This window comes from Neofelis nebulosa, chromosome 4, assembly GCF_028018385.1.
Source record: "Neofelis nebulosa isolate mNeoNeb1 chromosome 4, mNeoNeb1.pri, whole genome shotgun sequence".
In the NCBI taxonomy this organism is placed as follows: domain Eukaryota; kingdom Metazoa; phylum Chordata; class Mammalia; order Carnivora; family Felidae; genus Neofelis; species Neofelis nebulosa.
This window is the reverse complement of record NC_080785.1, coordinates 76035815-76054302: the sequence shown is the minus strand read 5'-3', so window position 1 is coordinate 76054302 and position 18488 is coordinate 76035815.

Below are 18488 nucleotides of genomic sequence, written 5' to 3'. Positions count from 1 at the left end.
ACACAGCCATGCCCATATGTTTCCTTTTTTGTCCACAGCAAATTTCACATAATGGCAAAGTTGAGTAGCTGCTACAGAGAACTTACAGACTTCAAGCCTAAAATATTTACTACCTGGCCATTTAAGAAAAAGTTATCAAAGTCCTGGTCTAAATAAAAAGTTTCAAACCACCTCTCATCCTTATTCTATCAAGTTTTTGTGTGTGTGTTCTTCCAGGAAGAGAAAAAAAAAATGTTTAAAAGAACTCAAAGATGATATATGGTGTCCAGGTTGAATCAATTGTATTAAAAAACCACCTCTGCATTCACCACTTCATTTTTCCTTTACCTGACCTACATGTAGCATGAGTTCTCTTCTTAGTCCTGAGGTATGATACACATGCCTATTATAATTTTTTAAAATATGTATCGTTGTCACTGACAACATCTCACACCTACCCTTGTTTTTACTTGCATTATTTTGTGTTCCCTAAAATTTGTAGTAATCAGTACCAAATAAATCGAAAGTTAATGAATTTTGATCCCTTCAAAGTCTGGGAGGTTAAAGAGTTCTGAGCCCAATTCCAATGTGTGGATGGGAGGTGGGGTGGGGGGGTGGAGCAGGGGCAGAATCGTCTGCATCAACTGCATGTCCCACAAATTGACTCAATTCTGACACTGTCTATCTGGAGATAGAGACATATCCCACATGGCGACAGCTCGGTTTCACAAGACTGCCCCTCCCCCACTTCAGACACAGTCTCAAGTCCAGATCAGTACCCAGGCTCCTGAATAACCAGCTAGAAATCAAAGGTTTCCACAACCCCTTCTTGGATTTCATTAGTTTGCTAGACGCACTCACAGGCCTCAGAGAAACATTTTACGTGCCAGTTCATTATAGAAAGTTCTAACAGTTATAGCCAGGTAGAAGAGATGCATAGGACAAGGTGTGAGGAAAGGGCAAGAATTTTCCATGCCTTTTCCAGGTATGTCATTCTCCCCATATCTCCGCACCAACCCAGAAGTTCTCCAAAACCAGTCCTTCGGTGTTTTCATGGAGGTTTCATTACACAGGCACAATTGATTTCTATCATTGGACATTGGCAAGTTCAGACCCTCTCTCCCCAGAGGTCACCGGGTGGGACTGAAATTTCCAACCCTCTAATCACATGGTTGGTTCTACTGGAAACTAGTCCCAATCCTTAGGTGCCATCCAAAAGTCACATCATTAACATTAGACACTGCCACTGCTTTCCTCATTTTCAAGGGTTTTAGAAGCTGTGTGCCAGAAATGAGGATGAAGACCAAATATATTTTTCTTATTTTAAGTAAATATCACAACTTACTTGATATCTAACAAATTTATGTTAAAATTTTTCTAAAAGCACGTATGATCAAAATTATTACCATAAAGAATTCTACAAGCCCCTATGGATAGTCAGCCATAAGTGGTCTTTGTAAACCGACTATGTCCTTATCAGTAGAACCTATTTGAGAAATCCTACATGTGCTGAGCACCAGCCCTATGAGACTGAAAATCTTTGGATTATCTTCCAAACTTCAACTGGAAGAATATTATACCTGAATAGCCATTGCTGTTTTGAGACTTAATGAGTAGTTGCAGAAGATAAGCTAAAATCACACACATTTTCTACCTTCCATTTGACAATAGAATTAAAGGAGACATTAAGCACAGAGAAATAAATCTAATTCACAAAAAGCCTTAGGAGTTATTTTTTAAGTTGAGTCTAGTGCTGTGGATTGTAAATTTTCCTGAATATCAGCACCTAGAAAACATAAAATATACCAATATTATAGGCCCTCCTTCTAAGATTCTGACTCAGTAAATCTGTTGTGGTATCTGGGATTATATAGATTTAACAAACAACTCATGCTGTATTGATGCAGTGGATACATGGATAGATGTTTGGTAAGTGATATAGTTGATATCAGCGCAATGTAACAAAAGAATGATAACCTAAATATGTTTCTTGTTGTTTCATTGCCCAGTAGCTATCTGTTTTGCAAATCAGTGTGGAAAAGTGGAAAATCAATCTCTAGAAGTCCAGAATGCCTCATTATTATCCAGTTTTATCACTGTCAAGCCCTGGATGATTCTGTTGGATTGTGTGTGCCTCTCTGTTTTTCCACCTGTTGAATGATAAGGATGCCTGACTATAAGTGATAAGTATACCTCACAGAATTACAGGAGTATATGCCAACATACCTTGGAAAAAGTAAAAGTGGAACTCCAGGGTAAATATGGCAGATTGGACATACACATTTAACTCCACTCTCTCTTACATAGACAATAATGACATAAGGAATATATCTAAATGAATTAAATCTTCATCTCGCAGAAGAAAGGAGCTCTATTCTGTGGAGAAAGCCAAAAAGAGCATCATGGATTGGAACTGGCCAAGCATGGCTGAGGATGAGGTTAACATATAAAATCAAGGAGATTCAGAAAATATTTCATAACAAATATTGAGAGTCCCTGCTCTAATCTCTAATTCAGCTCCCTGAATACTGGCAGTCAAGCTTAAATTTCCTGGGCAGGCAAATGGGAACTTCTTCCCACTGAATGTGATCAGATCAAGAGAAAAGATCTCAAGAGGTTTCCCAATTAACTAGCCAACAAAATCCCCTACAGTTCACCCACAATTTCCCAACATCTCCCAAGTATACAGAGCTTGCAGTCAGCACAAACACCTACAGAAAGGCTTGAATGCAAAAGACAGACACCCAAACAAAAGTAAATGAAATAGGGAAGAACCCGTGTCTCTGCAGGAAGATGAGATTTAAAAATTGTAATTAGGTCCATAATCTATGTATAAAATGGAGTTTGTTTATCTAATAACATTTCCAACTAACTTGCATCATAATTTCAGAGATGCAAAAGTATTTTGTTCAAAAACATGCTAAAGTAACATAACACCATTCACTATGATATATCCCTTGATAAACCCAGCAGTATCTGTGCACATCATTATCTCACATACTCCCAAGACTATTCTGATTAATTCATGAAAAGAAGACATAAAAATCTGTGAATGAAATATCATACTCAAGGCCAATTCAAATTGGGCATGTGTTTATTTCATACATATACATATTATATATATGTATATATGACGTCCTCAAAGAGATCTGTCTGCTTCTACACTTGTCCACCCACACAGTTGTTTTTCAACAAAGCAACCAGAGTAATCCTGCTACAATAAAAGCTTGAACCATGTCACTACTCTGCTTAAAACTTTCTTAGCTCATTCATGGTAAAAGTCAAAATTTTTACAACAGCATATAAAGCCCCCCTTCTCTCTGACCTCTCTCCTTACTTCTGTACAGCCACATTGGAGCTTCCTAAAGAGCATACTCCCACAGAGAGGCTTTGTCCTGGCTGTTCAGTCTGCTTAGAATGCTCTCCCCACAGATATACATGTAACTCATTCCTTCAACTCTATCTTTGCTGCAAATGTCATTCTTTCAATAAGGCCGAACTGCATTATGCTATTTCAGACTGCAACCCACCACTCCTCTGGCAATCTCACTTGATTCCAACCTCCTTAACTTTTTTTCACAGAACTTATTGCCATCTAACATATTACATGACTTAGTCATTAATTATCTTTATTGGTTATTGCCTTTATTTCCTTCCTAGACTATAAGCCCCATTATAGAAGGGCTATATCTTTGTCTTGTTTATGTATGCATTACAAGTACATAATTTTTTTCATATAACATATACCTGGTACATAGTAGGCACTCAATAAATATTTGCAGAAAGAAAGAAAGAAAGAAAGAAAGAAAGAAAGAAAGAAAGAAAGAAAGAAAGAAAGAGTAGGCCAGGATGCTTCTTAAAAATAGAGGAATAGTCACAGAATAATAAAGCTTTCAGTAATAATTAAAATTGGTTAGCGGGGCATCTGGGTGGCTCAGTCAGTTGGGCGTCCAACTTCGGCTCAGGTCATGGTCTCATGGTTTGAGGGTTCAAGCCCCACATTGGTCTCTCTGCTCTCAACACTCAGAGCACACTTTTGATCTTCTGTCTACCTCTCTCTGCCCCTACCCGACTTGTGTGCATTTGCATACTTTCTCTCTAAATAAAGAAACGTTTAAAAAAATAAAATAAAATTGGTTAGCAGAAATAAAAAAAAAACTCAATAGAAGAAAAAATGTTGAAAAGCAGAGATGAGGGCCTGGGAGGCTCAGTCAGTTAAGCATCTGACTTTGATCTCAGATTAGGTCATGATCTCACAGTTCATGGTTTCAAGCCCTATATCAGGCTCTGCGCTAATGCTGTGGAGCATGCTTGGGATTCTGTCTCTCCTTCCCTCTGCCCCTCCCCTGCTTGTGCTCACTCGCTCTCTTTCTCTCTCTCACTCTCTCAAAATACATAAACATTTTTTATTAAAAAATACCAAGAGATGAAAAGTAGCAGAGAAAACAGAAAGAATATTACGGTTTGGTCCAGAAAGTGAACATCACAATAATTAGGGGTTCCAGAGGGAATGAATGGAAAAAAACAAAAGAGGAGAATTAAAGAAACAATTCAGGAAAATTTCTGAGAATTGAAAAATAAAAGTAATTTTCTATTTTGAAAGGGCCAGCAACCTCCCAGTACAATGGATGAAAAAAGGCACACAAATTAGGGCATATCACCATGCAATTTTCTGAGCAGTATGTGTAAATAAAGGATACTAAATGTGTCCAGAGGAAAAATAGAACAGTTCCCATACAAAAGAGCAAGAATCAGGGGTGCCTGGGTGGCTCAGTCGGTTAAGCATCCAACTTCAACTCAGGTCATGATTTCACAGCTTGTGGGCTCAAGCCCCACATCAGGCTCTGTGCTGACAGCTTGGAGCCTGGAGCCTGCTTCTGATTCTGTGTCTCCCTCTCTCTCTGCCCTTCCCCCACTTGCACTTTGTCTCTCTCCCTCTCCCTCTCAAAAATTTAATGTTCATTAAAAAAAATTTTTTTTAAAGAGTCAGAATGGCCTTTAACTTTCCAAGGCAATATTTTTTTAAAATAAATTTTAGTTAATTAACATACAGCGCTATATTGGTTTCAAGAGTAGAATTCAGTGATTCATCACTTATATACAAGACCCAGTGCTCATCACAACAAGCGCTGTCCTTAATACACATCACCCAGCCCATCCCCTACCCATGTCCTTCCATCAACCGATAGTTTGTTCTCTATCATTAAGAGTCTCTTGTGGTTTGTTTCTCCCTCTTCTCTTTCCCCCTCTCTTTCCATACGTTTATCTGTTTTGTTTCTTAAAACATCATATGGTATCTGTCTTTCTCAGATTGACTTATTTCCTTAGGATGATACATTCTATTTCCATCCATGTCATTGGCAAGATTTCAAATGATGGCAAATGGCAAGATTTCATTCTTTTTAATGGCTGAGTAATATTCCATCATATATACATATACACCACTTCTTATTTATCCATTCATCAGTCGATGAACATTTGGGCTTTCTCCAGAGTTTGCGTATTATTGATAATACTTCTATAAACATTGAAGTGCATGTAACCCTCTGAATTTTTATTTTTGTATCCTTTGGATAAATACCTAATAGTGCGATTGGTATAGTGGAGTAGTTCTATTTTTAGTTCATTTGAGGAACCTGCATACTATTCTCCAGAGTGGCTGCACCAGTTTGCACTCCCACCAGCAATACAAGAGGGTTCCCCTTTCTCTGCATCCTTGCCAAAACCTGTTGTCTTGGATTGTTAATTTTAGCCATTCTCACTGGTGTAAGATGATATCTCATCATGGTTTTGATTTTTATTTCCCTGATGATGAGTGATGTTGAGCATAGTTTCATGTGTTTGTTAGTCATTTGGATGTCTTCTTTGGAAAAGTGTCTATTCATGCCTGTTTCTTAACTGTATTGTTTGTTTTTTGGGTGTTGAGTTTGAAAAGTTCTTTATAGATTTTGGATACTAACCCTTTATCACATATGTTGTGTGCAAATATCTCCCATTCTGTAGGCTGCCTTTTAGTTTTGTTAATTGTTTTCTTAGGTGTGCAGAAGCTTTTTATATTGATGAATTCCCAATAGTTCATGTTTGATTTTGTTTCCTTTGCCTTTGGCAACATGTCTAGTAAGAAGTTGCTCCAGCCAAAGTCAAAGAGACTGGAGTACTCTGTGTTCTCCTGTAGGATGTTGATGGTTTCCTGTTTCACATTTAGGTCTTTCATCCATTTTGAATTTATTTTTGTGTATGGTGTAAGTCAGTAGTCCATTTTCTTTTTTTTGCATGTTGCCATCCAGTTTTCTCAACATCACCTGTTGAAGAGACTGTCTTTTTTTTCCATTGCATATTTTTCCTGTTTTGTCAAATTAAGGCAATATTAAAAGCTGGAAGGCAATAAAGGCATGCTTCCAAAATTGTAAGGAAAATTTATTTTCAACCCAGAATACCATAACAAATAAATAGCTATTAAAGCAGAAGAATAAAGACACTTTAAGATATAGACGGTCTTTTAAAAAATGAAAACTTCTATTGCTCCCTTTCTTAGGTAACTGATGGACAATGAAATCCACAAATGTTAAGGGTATGTTAAGAAAGGAGAAGACATGAGATCATTGAAACAGGGACTTCAAATCAAGAAAGAGTGAAAAGGACATCCCAAGATTGTTTTATGGGTTGAACTGTGCCCCCTAAAAACATATGTTGATGTCCTAACAACCAAAATCTGTAAATGTGACCTTATTTGGAAATAGTCTTTTGCAGATGTAATCAAGTTAATATGAAATCAGGCTGGACTGGATGAGCCTTAATATGCTTCCTAAAGAGCAACTTTATGAAGTGTGAACCCTTCCTAATATGACTAATGCCCTTATAATAAAAGGGAAAGTTGAACACATGTAGATAAACAGAATATGTATAAGGATATGCCAGGATTGCTCACATGCACAAGAAACAAGAAGAGAGCATGGAACAGATTCTCCCTCAGAGACCCCAGAAAGAACCCACCCTAACAACATATTCATTTTGTACTTGTAGGTTACAGAACTATGAAAGAATACATTTCTGTTTTTTAAGGCACCAAATCTGTGGTACTTTCTCACAGCACCTCTAGGAAACTAATACAAGTGGTGGGAAGAGATCTGAGGAAGATAGGTGTGCAGTCAATTTAGAAAACAGTGCAAATGTAGGCAGATCAGAGAACTCTGGGGAAATGGCATGAGGAGACAAAATTGACAGAATATCTGATATGTTTTTAATGTATTGAGAGGTAAAGTAGATAACTAGGGAGGACATAGGGTAGAGAGAGCAAAGCAAGTGGGGAAAAAAAGACAAATAACAATTCAGGGAAAACAAAAAATGTGCATCAAAGGGAAAGAAATCATATTCTACTTTATGGCTCAGCTGTAAATAGGATTTTCACAGTAATCATAATGTAAATATTGAATACCGAACTAATCAAGATAACGTCACAGAGAGATGGATGATGCAAAGTAAGTATGTATGTGCTAAGGGTTAGGGTAGTGAAGGGGTTGGTATAGATAATGCCAAAAATTAATAAACATCAAGAAATATAACTATAAATATGTTATCAAAAATATGAACATTATCAAAATAAAGCCAGAGCTAAAAAAAAAATCTGTTTTAGGAAAAGCTACCCTAAACTATGCCTCCTATTAGAAGTATATGAAAAAAAATCATATAACAATTAACAACAGATAAGTATTAAGATTAAATTCTATAGAAAGGTGGGGCACCTGGGTGGCTCAGTCGGTTAGGCGTCCAACTTCACCTCAAGTCATGTTCTCACAGTTCGTGGGTTCAAGCCCGGCATCGGGGTCTATGATGACAGCTCAGAACCTGAAGCCTGCTTCAGATTCTGTGTTTCCCTCTCTCTCTGCCCCTCCCCTGCTCACACTCTGTCTCCCTCTGTCTCTCAAAAATAAATAAATGTAAAAAAAATTTTTTAATTCTATAGTATGGTGACAAGATAAAAGAGAATAAAAAGCAGAATAACATCTTAACAAACAATGAAAAGATGTCAGAAAGAGATGCCCACAGAACAGATAAAAATTATAATCTTCTATTTCAAAGTAAAAATACTAATAAAGTTATGTAAGACACAAAAACCAACATAAATTAGAACTATAAGAATTCAAAAATGAGGTCACAAAAAAAAGAAAAAAAAGATTAAACTTCAGAAATGAAAGTCAAACTAGTAGAGAAATAGGAGGAAAGGGAAAGTTTTCATAAATCAGAAAGAAATAAGGAAAAAATTAATTAATTGAAGAAAAAGTGACAAGAATTGATAACAGACAGACAATTATATACAGTAAGAGTCTCTAAAGAATAAAAACAAAACAAAGAAGCCTCAGAAAAGTTAACTGAAATAAATAAAAATTTGAAATTACATATGACATAGCATACAGCAAATGTGAAAATACTGACCTAAAACGGCTAACACAAAGATATAATCTAGTAACATCACTAGATTTTAAAGCAATAGAAAAATATCTTTTGGTCACATGATTTATAAAGGAAATAAAATTAGATTTGATTTTTTAAATTTTTTTAATGTTTATTTATTTTTGAGAGAGAGAGAGAGAGCACAAGCAGGGGAGGGGCAGAGAGAGAGGGAGACAGAATCGGAAGCAGGCCCCAGGCTTGGGGCTGTCAGCATAGAGCCTGACGCAGGGTTCGAACTCACGAACTCTGAGATCATGACCTGAGCCAAAGTCAGATTCTTATCTCACTGAGCCACCCGGGAGCCCCTAGATTTGGTTTTAACATGGCAATGCCTTACACTGGGAGAAAAATGCATAATACTTAAGATACGCAAGGAAAGGAAAAGTGAGCCAAATATTTTACGTCTTGCAAAATGGACTTTGGAGTATAAAGGGCATAGACACCCTTTTATCCTTTTATCAGAATGCAAGAACTATATTAGTCTTATGAAACCTCCCCCAAGGAACCCAGTAGGGAAAAAGCCCCAGACAACCAAAACATCCAGAAAAGCATCAACATAAGACTGGATAGTGAGCATTAAATACATAATAACTTGTACAACTAAGCCTAAATGAGCATGAAACAAAATAGAGAACACTAAGAAATAGGCTTATATGCTCAGAGAATGTAGATGTAATATAACTATAAAAATGTGGGTAAAAAATATTAAAAATGAATCAGTAATTTCATTGGTAGTATTAGCATTGGTATTTTGAGACTGCTGTATGTATGTTATGGATTAAAGTAAATGAGTAATTACAGGATATCATTATATTATCCCCCTTGGTCCTTAGTACAGATTCTTAGTATAGAAGAAAGTAGATACAGATCTAATACAGAAGAGTCAATAAATAGCCATATAGTTCTGACTCTGACTTGGAAGTGTCAGTAAGAACTCATACATATTTTATCTTTAAAATATTATGTATTAATATACTTCTAGTTCTGTCCACTAAAGAGGCTTAGAAAGAAGGGCCAACCTATGAGCAAAGACATTCCTTAAATCCAGATTGTAGTCTTGAAATACCATTTCCCACTAAAGGATTCTTAGATAAGAAAATGTAAAAGATAAATGTGTAGAAACTTCATCATACCAAATAGTAAAACAGTTATCAGATATTAATAAGGTCATATTAAAGCAGTCAGAAGTTCGCTTTTAGGAAATTCATACTGGCCAAAAAAATGGGACCATTTGAACTTGTAAAAAACTAATAATTGTAATGAATTGATCTATCAAATATATTTAAGTCTATGGATTCGTTTTTACATTAAAAAATAAAAGTAATTGATCCTCTTTGGAGAATGATATGAAGGGAATTCATTGTCTTGAAAACTGTAAAGGGAAAGAATCAAATATATACTTCCTTCCCTATCTAACTATATAACTGGGTAACAAAATAGTAATGAGGATAAATATAAACAGTATCTCAATAACAAGTAAAAAGAAAGAATAGACATAGAATAATATAATTAATTAATTAATTAATTACTGTGTCTATGCTTTGAGCATCAACAGCTGCTTATATCTAAAAAAAGAGACACGGGGCGCCTGGGTGGCGCAGTCGGTTAAGCGTCCGACTTCAGCCAGGTCACGATCTCGCAGTCTGTGAGTTCGAGCCCCGCGTCAGGCTCTGGGCTGATGGCTCGGAGCCTGGAGCCTGTTTCCAATTCTGTGTGTCTCCCTCTCTCTCTGCCCCTTCCCCATTCATGCTCTGTCTCTCTCTGTCCCAAAAATAAATTAAAAACGTTGAAAAAAAATTTAAAAAAAATAAAAAATAAAAAAAGAGACACAATGAGGCATTAATGCTTCCTGCTGAAAGAACACAATAATGCAGTTGTGTCAAAGGAATCAAACATAAGTCTGATTCAGCTCCTGGATCCATCTGCCAATTAATCGGAAATTCTATAGGTCCAACATTCATATTCTTCAACAGATAAATTGTAAAGAAAAGAAAGGATGCAGGAAACACCTGTGATTTAATAGGAAACTTAAAGACATCTCAAATTTAGGCAAGACTAAATTACAGTGTCTAGGAATTGAGTAACATAGTGAGCAATAAAACCAGAAAGAATCCCCACCCCCAAAACATAATTACTATGAAAATCAGGGTAGTTGATATTCTGGGGAGGAGAGAGGACTGTAATTAGAAAAGTATACAAAGAGACACGTCTGGGGATTTGGAAAAAATCTATTTCCTGATCTTAGTAGTAGTTACGAGGACTTTTAATGACCTATTAAGCTATACAATTGTTTTGCATGGTTTTCTAAATTCCTGTTTTAACTTCTACAGTAAAAGTCTTCCAAATGCTCAGATTAAAAAGTATATAGAAAACAATAGCAAAGAAAATTTCCTAGAATAAAAAAGAAGATAGATGTAACCTAGCAGCTACTAACAGTAATTATATAATGTTGTGATTATATGTACTATAAATAAATAGAACAAGATACAGAACAGAGAGCCAAGAGACATACAAACACATACACACAACCACATATGCATATGGAAACTGTTAATACAGAGGTAGCATTCAGAATCAGAGAAGAAAATATGAACCATTCAATATATGGTGCTGGAATAATTGGTTTTCCATATGAAAAATTAAACTCCAAATAGTACTCAAAAATTCTAAGAACCATAAACACAATAAATTCCAAATGGATAAATCCCAATGCAATTTTTAAAAAGAGGTTTAGCATGTTTTGAGAAAAAAAATATCATAGAATGTTAAGAAAAGATTTCTGTATGATGGGAATAGTAAAATTTTCTTAAACACACCACCCAAGAAATAAAAATTGATAAAATTTGGCTATATCAAAGTTAAATACTTTTCTTAGACAAAAAAGTAAATAAAATTAAAATAACAAAATAATAAAGTAACAAAAAAGCCATAAATAAACTTTAATAATAAGCTACGGACTGATATGGGAGGAGACACAGACAATATGTAAAAACTCAGTATTCGTAATACAAAATGACCAATTATAAAGCTATAACACTTTAAATAGAAAAAAAGCACAAATGCTATGAAGGAGCAATTTACAGAAGAATCCACAATAGCAAGCAAGTATATGAAAAGAAACTCATCAGCACTACTAATCTGTGACATTATATCTACATAACATTCCATGTCAGATTGGGAAAAAAAATTTTTTTGACAATATAGGTCTTGGCCTGGATGTGTTAAAAGAAGTTGTATAGAAAAATAAATTAGAACCATCATTTTATGGAGGAACTGGACAATTAACTAGCAATGTCTAGTAAAAATTAAAAATATCCATTTTTTTTAAAAAAATCCATTTAAAAATATCCATGTATCAGTTATTTCTCTTCAAGTATTTTCTCTGAAGAAACCTAATACACATGGGTGTATGTACGGAGAATATAAAAATAAGTAAATCATTTTTAAAAAATAAATAACTGAAGGGTGTCTGAGTAGCTCAGTTGGTTAAACATCTGACTCGACCTCAGCTCAGGTCATGATCTCACAGTTCATGAGATCGAAACTGGCATCAGAATTTGCTCTGAAAGCATGGAGCCTGCTTGGGATTCTCTCTCTTCCTCTCTCTGCTTCTCTCTCTCTCTCCCTCTCTCTGCTTCTCTCTCTCTCTCTCTTTCTAAGTAAATAAATAAACTGAAAAAAAAAAAGAACTGAAAAAAAGAGAATAAAATATTGAAAGTTGTGCATAGGGATTAATTTTTTTAAAAAATGAATACTCCTTTACCCATGCACTATGTTATACATCATGAAAATGATGAAACTAGATCTGCATGTACTTGGATAATATAAAACATATAATAGTAATTGCCAAAGGAAACCTACAAACTCTTACATATAACACTATAGCATTTATGTACATTTTAAGACACACAGAACAGTCAGAACACAAAGTAGCAGATGTAGTGAGGTATGGCAGGAAGCAAACCATGGAGTGGGGAGCAATACAAAAGGAAGTTCACCAGTATCTATACTTGCCTAGGGAAGACAAATGCTCTGAAGCAAGGGTTACACAATTGTAAGTAAAATGTGTTGGTGTACCATTTGTTATTTTCCTTATTTTTAAAAATATTTCATTCTACTTCATAAGGAATAGGAAAACATTTGATACATCAAAGTGTTAATGCAAGTTCAATATCTGAACTTTCATTGATGTATAGGCTTTGATTAATTTTTCATATGGAAGAGAAGTAATATAATCCTTTCATTTTTAAGTTCAATCATTTACTCCACATGCCACATTAGTTCTCAAAAAGACATTTCATGTGCTCCATTTAAAATCATCTTTCTGAGAGAACTTACAGCTATCTTTTCAATAAATACGTAGTTCTCAGATGTATGCCAGTGAGAGGCATTCAAAAGAACATGAGGGGTGGTGATGGATTTGCTATTTCAGACCAACTATCTTAGTGAGAACAGCAGTCGGAAGGTTTCAAAGGTCTAACAACAACAACAACAACAACAACAACAACAACAACAACAAAGCGAAGAAGCTCCAGGCCAGAATTCAAGGGGGAATGGAGGCCACAAAGGTAAACATTGGCATATGGAGTATCTCTTTCATTAGTGACATTGGTTAACTCCTGAGAGAAGAGCTAAAACACTACAAGATTAAGAGAAGCTTTTGGGAATTTTACAGGACAATAGAAGGCCAGACTTAATCGTCTGGAGAAGCCTTGATGAAACTCTCTCATTTTGGTTTGGGTTCCCAAAGATCTGCACTCCAGACATAAGGATGAATCATAAGCACACAGGCATTCATAGAGATTTAAGTTCAACTTCAAACTATCTCAATCTTAAAATCAATTTTGGGTGATCCCTAACAGATATTCTGAAGTCAGATCATTCTGGGTCTTAAATAACTTTTATAAACAATGTAAATAGAATGTTTTATGAATAATCAAAAATTAGAATGATCAAACAGACACAAAGATTTTTTTAAAAAACACGTAAAAATACGATAAAAACAGGCAAGGTAGGGGCGCCTGGATGGCTCAGTTGCTTAAGTGTCCGACTTCGGCTCAGGTCATGATCTCACAGTTTGTGAGTTCGAGCCTCACATCGGGCTCTGTGCTGTCAGTTGGGAGCCTGGAGACTGCTTCAGATTCTGTGTCTCCCTCCTCTCTGCCCTTCCCCCGCTCGCTTGCGCTCTCTCTCTCTCTCTCTCTCTCTCTCTGTCTGTCTCAAAAATAAATAAAACATAAAAAAAAAAACAGTCAAGGTAATCAAGGTACTGGAATTAATACAACAGTTTAAAATACCTCCCTGCTGCATTCTGATTCTGGTATTGGATGATTAGCTCCAATTGGATTAACCCTCCAGCCAAAAAGCGATTATGAACACTGAACAAAACACAAACAGTAGGTATCTAAAAGTACCAAAGAGCAAACAAAAAGTAGGCAGACACTACAAGGAAAGACACTTAAAATAAGGGAATAACATTGGGTGAGTTTTCTGATTTTACAGCTTTTAGTCTTAAGGCAAATCCTAAGTGTGACATGGAGGACAGCTAAAATTCTGATATATAAATTTTTAAATGTTTTTTTAAATTTATTTCTTTTGAGAGAGAGGGAGAGAGAGAGGGAGCCAGGGAGGGGCAGAGAGAGAGAGAGAGAGAAAATTCCAAGCAGACTCTGCACTGATAGCAGGGCTTGATGCGGGACTCAATCGCATGAACTGTGAAATCATGACCTGAGCCAAAATCAAGAGTCAGCCACTTAACTGACTGAGCCATCTGGGTGCCCCAAAAATCCTGATATATAATCTGCAGCTTCTTGGATTACTAGATGAAAGAATTTAGAGTAACTTTAGCCTCCCCAAAGGGAGGAGAGAAATCTCAGAAAGAAGAAAGCAAGAAAAAAATTAGACATAATTTCTATATATAAATGCTGCTCAAATCTCTGACTACCCCTGAACCACACTAATGAACAGCAGACTCCAAAAGGCCATCTAATAGAAAGAAAATGAATTGATACATGAGCTACTGCCCACAGCTGAGGAGACAGTTTTCTAACTTAACTACCTTGTTAAATAAAGTCAATAATCTTCAGGGAAACAACTACAACATATCAACCGCAATACCCAGAATACTACAAGGAAATAGGAAAATGTGAGCACCATTCTCAGTGGAACAGATTCAAAAAGGACAACCATGAGATAATGAAATGCTGGAATTATTTTCAAATGATTTTAAATTAACAATTATAACTATGCCTAATATTGTAAAGAAAAATATGGTTATAGTGAATAAAAAGACTTTAAAATCTCAGCAGAAAAGCAGAAGTATAAAAAAGGAATCGAACAGAAAATCTAGACTCACAAACTACAATGTATAAAAGTTTACTGATAGGTTTAATGGCACATTTTGTGGGAGATGACCCAAGGAAGAGTCCATTAACCTAAAGATAGATCAATAGAGATTCTATAATCTGAAGAATATAAACAACACCAAAACACATTTAAACAATAAACAGAACCCTTTGGGGACTCTGTGGGAAAAAAACAAAAAGTCTATCATACATGAAACTGGAAACCCAGAAGAAAAATAAAAAAGGTGTAAGAGAATGAAGAAAAAAAAAAACATTTGAAGAAATAATAGCTATGAATTTCCCAAACTCAGTGACAAACAAATTTACTGATTCAACATGCTCTTCAAACTACATGAAGAAAAATACACAAAGAAACACACCAATGGAAAACACAGTCACACTGTTTAAAATAAAAAAATGTGGCAAAAAAATCTTTAAAAGAGTCAGATAAAAATGATATATAGCACACATGGGAACAATCATTTATATGACTGCTGAGTTCTCATCAGAAATAATGGCCACAGAAGATAGTAAAACCACATATTTAAAGTTCTTTTAAAAAACCTGTCAACTCAGAGTCCTATATCAAGCAAAAATAACTTATAAGAATGAAAGCAAAACAGACATTTTCAGATGGAAAGAAAAAACAAAACCAAGGGTGCTTTTTTTTGCCAGCACACAGGAGATTCTAAAAGATAATCTACAGGCTGAATTAATTTTCCAGGAAGAGAAAAATATGCCAGATAATATCAGATGTCAATAAGTTAATGGTGCCAGTGTAATTTCTCAGGAAACCATTGAAAAAATAGTCTTTGCCCCTCCCGTTTCCACACTCACTCTCTCTCTCTCCCCCCCGCAATATAAAAAAACATTAAAAAAATTTTTTTTAATACTAAAAAAAATTACACTGGGAAGGACACCTGGGTGTCTCAGTTGGTTAAACAACCAACTCCTGATTTCAACTCAGGACATGATCTCACAATTCATGAGATCAAGCACCACATCAGGCTTTGCGCTGACAGTCTGGAGCCTGCTTGGTATTTTCTCTCTCCCTCTCTCTCTGCTCCCCCCCCCAAATAAACAAATAAACATACATACATACATACATACATACATACATACATACATACATACATAAAATAGAATTAAAGTGGGAGATTTTCATAAACTTCTTCCAAAACTTTGTTGAGCAAGTATACAAGAACTTCAACACTGTTCCAAACAAGAACATATATTTTTTCAGGCACACAGCAATATTTATAAAAATTGAACAACAAATCTCAAAGTATTTAAATAATATGGAATATGTTCTCTGACCACATTCCATCGAACTAGAAAGCAAGACCAAAAAGATAACTGGAAAATACCAACATGTTCGAAAATTAACAAATGTGCATCCAAATAACTAATGTGTCAAGGAAGAAATCACAGTGCCAAATAGAAATATGTTTTACTGAGTCATAACAAAGGCATTGCATATAAAATTTGTAGGATGTAGCTCCCAGGGAATCTATGTGTTGGTAAATGCATATATTAGAAAGGAAGCAGAAAAATCAATGGACTATGCAATTATCTTAGAATAATAAACCCAAAGAGAAAATAGAAAAAATCTAAAAAGTCCTATAACTAAGAGGTGTTGGACACTGTGGTGAAGGAAGAAAAAAATAATTTGCATCTCTGTATTTCACCAACTGTTAGAAAATAACCTATTTTTAAAGATGCTATTTCCAATAGCATCAAAAAGTACATAGTACCTGGAAGTAAAATAAATATCTCTACATAGACAAGTGTAACACATTATTGAAAAGAAATTAAAAAGTCATAAATTGAAGATATGCTAGATTTATAGACAGAAACACTAAGTAAATATATCAGTCCTCTCCAAACTAACCTATTGATCCTCTAAAATCTCCACCCAAAAACTAACAGATGTGTGTTAGGGAGGGAGGGTGTGTGTGTGTGTGTGTGTGTGTGTGTGTGTGTGTGTGAGAGAGAGAGAGAGAGAGAGAGAGAGACAGAGGGAGAGAGGGAAGGAGAGAAAGGAGATTAAAACTTGACATTTGACAATTTCAAGCGGATTCCAAAATTTATGTGTAAATGTTGTTAACCTTAAAAATAAAACAGTCAGGGGTTCCTGGGTGACTCAGTCGGTTGAGCATCTGACTCTTGACTTTGGCTCAGGTCATGATCCCAGGGTCATGGGATCAAGCCCTGGGTCAGGGGTCAGGCTCCATGCTGAGTGTTGAGGCTATTTAAGATTCACCCCTCCTCCCCACTTCAATTTCTCTCTCCCTCTGCCCCTCCCCTCTGCTCACACACTCTCTCTCTAAAAATAAAATAAATCTTTTTTAAAAATAATTTAAAAAATAAGCAGTTATTTTTCTACTAAAAATGGGTTTATTCAGAAATAGCAGAGAATTGCAATTCTGGACATGCAGGCTATGACAAAACCATGGACAAGTCCAATAAACAAAGGAGAGGAACATTGTTTTATGGAAAAGGAGAAAGAAGTTAGGAGGGTTTGTTTTGAATAAAAGTCCATTGGAGAAAAGAAACAGTTCAGAGTAATGATGGTTTCTCATTGTTTGAGTTGCAAGGGTACTCAATTTCCTGTGGGAGATGTAATGTACACCTTTTCCTGTTGGGGCCTGCAACTGATGACTGTTTCCTATTGACAATTCTTCTGGTGGGGTCTATAACTTATCATTCTTCCTACAATTGACATTGAATGATTAGCTCCCCCTTTGGGAGCCCCTTTCTGGTCTTCCAACTCCATTTTAATGAGGGTTTTCTTTATTAATTTTCACATTGTAATGGGCCAAAGGCCGAAAGCAGCCAAAACATTCTTAAAGAACAAAATGAGAGGATTTGTTTACTGGATTTTAAGACTTATTATTAAGCAACACTAATTAAGACAATGTAGCACTAACTCAAGGAAAAACAGATCAATAAAACAAACCAATTAAATGAACAATCCAAAAGCAGATACACACATATGTATATACTTGATCTACAACAAAGGTTTTTATCTTTGTTGTATATACAATAGTATATACATATGGAAAAAAATTATTTTAACCCTTATGTTGAGCATAAAGGAAACAAACATAAAAGGAATTTCAAGTAAATTGTATATCTAACATAAAAGGCAACAACATAGCTCCTGTATAATAAGAGAATATCATTGTGACCTGAAAGTAGCAAAGAACTTCTTTAAAAACACACACACACAAAAAGTATTAACCATAAAGAAAAGGGATGATAAATTGGATTACATTAATGTTTAAAACTTCTGTCCATGGAAAGATACTATTATTGGAGAAAAAAGGCAAACTCAAAGCAGAAAATATATGAACATGTAAATCCAATAGAGGCCTCATATCCAGAATACATAAAGAACTTCTACAGGTCAACTTCTCCAAACAAAAACCACACCAAAATTGCTAAAGAGATTTGGACAAACATTTCACAAGACTCTATCCAACTGGCTTACAAACTTTTTAGTTGCCAGGGAGATGCAAATTAAAAACACAATGAAATGCAACTACACACTCATTGGAATGTGTAAAATTAAAAGGTTGCAGGGGCGCCTGGGTGGCGCAGTCAGTTGGGCGTCCGACTTCAGCCAGGTCACGATCTCGCGGTCCGTGAGTTCGAGCCCCGCGTCAGGCTCTGGGCTGATGGCTCGGAGCCTGGAGCCTGCTTCCGACTCTG